At 53.8% G+C, this 5,000-nt stretch overlaps 1 protein-coding gene across 2 annotated transcripts in view; it reads left to right on the top strand.

The window, feature by feature from the left end:
• The window catches only part of LOC139765990 (uncharacterized), a 332,498-nt gene that overhangs the window by 121,006 nt on the left and 206,492 nt on the right, over window positions 1-5,000 (top strand). The gene's annotated exons all lie outside the window — the stretch shown is intronic.

Here is a 5,000-nt window from a genome sequence, read left to right as displayed (position 1 = left end):
GAATAACGGGCAGGCTTAGAGAGAGACTTGGGAAGTTCGGTAAAAGCAACATGGATCATTATGTTATTGATTAGTATTAACCCCACTTCCGTTGCGCTACCATCACGACAAGGGAAATTTGAAACGCTCACTAACGTTGAAGCTTAACCCAAAGGCGGGCCTGAGAACCAAGAAATCGAGAGAAAAGAGTTATATATATATATATATATATATATATATATATATATATATATATATATTCCTCAAAAAGATAGAACGATGTGGTATGTTGACCTGGAGAGGTTGATCAGCGATCGTACATACACCCACATAAGGACGCGACTGAAGAAGACCACCCCCGGGGTTGGTCTTCCTCAGGAGAATACCCACAGGGGTGGTGGGGAAGGGTGTCTTCTTCCTCCTTCAGGAGGATACCCAACGGGTGGTCTTCTTCAGGAGGATACCCCACGGGCGGTCTTCTTCAGGAGGATACCCAACGGGCGGTCTTCTTCAGGAGGATACCCCACAGGGCGGTCTTCTTCAGACAAGGCGGGTACTTCACTGTAGGGTCTGGGCGCGGGAGGAGGAGGAGGAACACCACCACGGCGGCGGAGGCGGCGACGAAGAGGACCCGCCCTGCAATTACCCTCATCACACATCCTAAACAGGATCCTATCATGGCCGACGGCTCAAGGAACCCCCTTCTCAGGGCAGTAACAAGGAAGTGGTTGTACGGCGTCTCATGGAGGAAGAATCTTAAACGCAGTCCTCATGAGGACGTGATTTCAATATTCATTGATTCGGCCGAACGCCCCTGCGTGCGTGCATGCGTGCGTGCGTGCGTGTGTCTGTGTGTGTGTGTGTGTGTGTGTGTGTGTGTGTGTGTGTGTGTGTGTGTTTGTCTTTACGTAGTAAGGTTGAATAACGACGCGCGTTATGACGCGGTGTTCCTGGTGTTGGTCTCGGGTCGAATGTCTCCTCTCCCCCCCTGCGTCGGTGTTAGGGTTGGGACTGTGTGTATCAGCGCTGCGTCATCTGGCGTCCAGGTGCGTGCTGTCATGGTTGTGGTAGGGAGGGACATGGAGGAGGTGGGATGAGGGATGGGAGGAGGGAGGAAGGAAGAGGGATTTTTAAAGGAGGAGGGGATTTTTAAAGGAGCCATCTTTACGATGGAACTTTTTGGGGGTTGAGTTGCGACGAGATCCGTCGTAGGTGGCGGTCGATGAGGGTGAGACGTGAGGCCACGGCATTCCTGGAGAAGAGACGGGTGTGAGGTGGTGGATGATAGGCGTGGAAACAGTGACTGCTCACTTCTTAGGTGCTGTAGTGTGAGGTGATGCACATGAGGCAGTAACGCGTGTATGAGGCGATACACATGAGGCCGTAACGCGTGTGTGAGGTGGTACACATATGAGGCAGTAACGCGTGTGTGAGGTGATACACATATGAGGCAGTGACGCGTGTGTGAGGTGATACACATATGAGGCAGTAACGCGTGTGTGAGGTGATGCACATATGAGGCAGTAACGCGTGTGTGAGGTGATGCACATATGAGGCAATAACGCGTGTGTGTGAGGTGATGCACATATGAGGCAATAACTCGTGTGTGTGAAGTGATGCACATATGAGACTAACTCAGACATGAGACGGTATGTATGAGGGGACGGATGACCCGCAGTCAGTAACCCGGATACGATGAGGCGAAGGAAGACACATATGAGGGAGTAACTCATGAGGGAAGAGAATGACCCCACGGCATATGTGTCCTCCGGCCAGAACAGAGACCACACCTTCAGTTACGCCGTTGCTTGGAGGGGAGATTAGCTCTACGTGGCTGGGGAGGAGGGAGGCGGGGAGGTTGGGGGAGGGTTTAATCTCCCACCAGTGCAGTAGTGACCCGGCTGATGTCATACAGAGGATTGTGACGTCAAGAGATGAGCCGTGACGGCATTGTGGGGGGGGAGGGGGGAGGATGGATAACAACTGAGGGTTGTGAAGTCAAGTTTGGGAGGGTTTTGATGTCAGTGAGAGGGTTGTGATATCAGTGGGAGGTATGTTATATCAGTGGCAGGATGTTGACGTCAGTGGGAGTGCTGTGATGTCAAGTGGGAGCGTTGTGATATCAGTGAGAGGGTTTTGATGTCAGTGGGAGGGTTGTGATGTCAGTTAAGAGGGTTGTGATGTCAGCAAGGAGGTTTTCTTACGACTTCGGGGGGTTGTGAAGTATGTAGGAGGGCTCTGACTTCAGCAGGAGGGTTGTGACGTCTGCAGGATGGTTGTAACGTACCACTGTGGGCTGTGACATCATTTGTTACCACTGAGGTCATGCCCTTACCCGTTACCACCGCCCCTTCCATTTGCTGTCCCGGCCTGTTATTGCCCCGCCCTGTTATTGCTCCATCCTGTTGCTGCCCCTCCCTGTTGCTGCCCCGTCCTGTTCCTGCCCCCGCCCTGTTGCTGCCCCCGCCCTGTTGCTACCCCCGTCCTGTTCCTGCCCCGCCCTGTTATTGCCCCGTCCTGTTGCTGCCCCCGCCCTGTTGCTGCCCCGTCCTGTTCCTGCCCCCGCCCTGTTATTGCCCCGCCCTGTTGCTGCCCCCGCCCTGTTCCTGCCCCATCCTGTTGCTGCCCCTTCCTGTTCCTGCCCCCGCCCTGTTGCTGCCCCATCCTGTTGCTACCCCTTCCTGTTCCTGCCCCGTCCTGTTGCTGCCCCTCCCTGTTATTGCCCCGTCCTGTTACTGCCCCCGCCCTGTTGCTGCCCCGTCCTGTTCCTACCCCCGCCCTGTTATTGCCCCGCCCTGTTATTGCCCCGCCCTGTTATTGCCCCGCCCTGTTGCTGCCCCCGCCCTGTTGTTGTTGTCCTTGTCAGGTGACGCACCCGCTTCCTCTGACCTCTCGTTGTTGCCCCACCCCGACACCACTCTCCCAGCGTTACTCCTCCTCCTCCTCGTCTGGTAACGCTCCTCCTCAAACCACCCAGTTCTCTTTACTGTTCCTCGCCTGGTAACGACAACCCACACACCTCACAGCTCTCGTTACTATTCGTCGACTGGTAACGTCCTCCAGTCACCCAGCCCTCGTTACTATCCTCGCCTGGTAACGCCCCCGCACGCCCCTCCTCTCCATCCACCAACCACCCAGCCCCCGTTACTATCCTCACCTGGTAACATCCTCCAACCCAGCCCTCATGACTGTTCTCACCTGGTAACGCTACCTCCCCTCACCCTCCCCTCTCTAACCACCCAGCCCCCGTTACCATCCCCGCCTGGTAACGTGCCCTCGAGGGCCCGGCATGCCCTGTTGTCACAAGGTTGCCCACGTAAGATTGCATGTCGTGAAAATAATCTCACTTTTCCCCGGTCGTCTCATCACTCGTGAATGACGTAAGGAAAGTCTCTCTCTGTGGCTAGGGGGACGCAGGAGGAGGAGGAGGAGGAGGAAGAGGAAGGAGCAGGAGGAGAAGGAGGAGGAGGAGGTGACTATGGGGGCGCAGGAGGAGGAGGAGGATGGGGTGACTAAGAGGGCGCAGAAGGAGGAAGAGGAAGGAGGAGGAAGATGGGGTGACTAGGAGGGCGGAGGAGGAGGAAGAGGAAGGAGGAGGAGGAGGAAGAAGATGGGGTGACTAGGGGGGCGCAGGAGGAGGAAGAAGAGGAAGGAGGAGGAAGATGGGGTGACTAGGGGGTTGCGGGAGGAGGAGGAGGAGGAAGGAGAGAGGGAAAAGTGGGGAGTAAGGAGGAGGAAGAAGAATATGAAAATGGGGGTGAAGGTTGGGGTGGAATCTTTTACTCCCCATTTTGAGACAATGAGATATTTTCGTTTCCAAAAACTCTTTTTCTCTTTTTTTTTTTCCTCTTTTGCCTCATCTCGTCTTCCATACTTGTCGTCCACGCCCCCTTCCCCCTCCCCTCACCCCCCTCCCCCTCTCCTTCGAGGGGACAGAATGTATAGCGTCATTACCGTACGACGCAAAAATAATATCCTCCCCCCCCCCCGCCTCTCCGAAGTGGGGGGGAAAAAAGTGGGGGAAAAAAAACCCTCTGCTTCGTTCAGTTACCCCCCCTACCCCCAAGAGAAGTGGAAGTGGGTCGGTTCATTCAGAAGGCAATGTGGAGTATTGCCAGTGTGACACACACACACACACACACACACACACACACACACACACACACACACACACACAGGGGGAAGGGGGAGCCTCACATATCCACCTACATATACTTGAGTGTTAAGAAATTGTTAATATTTCTTCATGAGACGAGCGACACACCCAAGTGTGACCTCCCCCAAAGATGACCTTGTTTGACTTAGGTTAATAGCTATTAAAGTGTAATGATTGTTAAAGGGGGGGTGGGTGTTCTATATAATTCATTCCCATAGAATTTCTCTTAAACTCTGGTTAACCCCAGTTAGTTCTATGTAACCCCCAATCCGTTTTCTTTAACCTTGGTGACCCCTTCAAATCTCTCATGACCTCTTTTATTTTAACCCTTTGTGACCCCTGGGATATCTGATGACCCTTTGTGACCCTCTGATGACCCCCTGATGACCCCGTTTAACCTTTGATGAACCATTGTAACCTCTAATGACCTTGTAATAGGCTTCGTTGTCTTCTTGTAACCTCTAATGACCCCTCGTCACCTCCGATGACCTCGTGTATTACATGTAGAGTCCCGTATGACCCCTGACCACCCACTTGACCTCTGATTACGTCTCATGACCCCCATGTGACCTTTGCTGACCCTCGTGTGCCGCTGCGATGGTTGATGTAACCCTTAATGACCCCCAGCGGCTGACCTTTCATGACCCGTGTGTGTGTGTGTGTGTGTGTAACATCATGTCACCTTTCATGGCAGCCAGTGACCTATCATGACCCTGATTCATTTCTGAGGGCGACTCCCTCCCTCCGTGACATCTGGTGATCCGCCTGACCTATGAACAATACCCCCCTCCCCCTCCCCCCCTGTGCGGTCCGTGATGACCTTTCATCTCACGACCTCTGATGATGACTGGTGTTTGACCCCTGA

This window comes from Panulirus ornatus, chromosome 56, assembly GCF_036320965.1.
Source record: "Panulirus ornatus isolate Po-2019 chromosome 56, ASM3632096v1, whole genome shotgun sequence".
Classification (NCBI taxonomy): Eukaryota; Metazoa; Arthropoda; class Malacostraca; order Decapoda; family Palinuridae; genus Panulirus; species Panulirus ornatus.
Note: the sequence above shows the minus strand (reverse complement) of the source record. Positions and strands in the feature narration are given on the sequence as shown.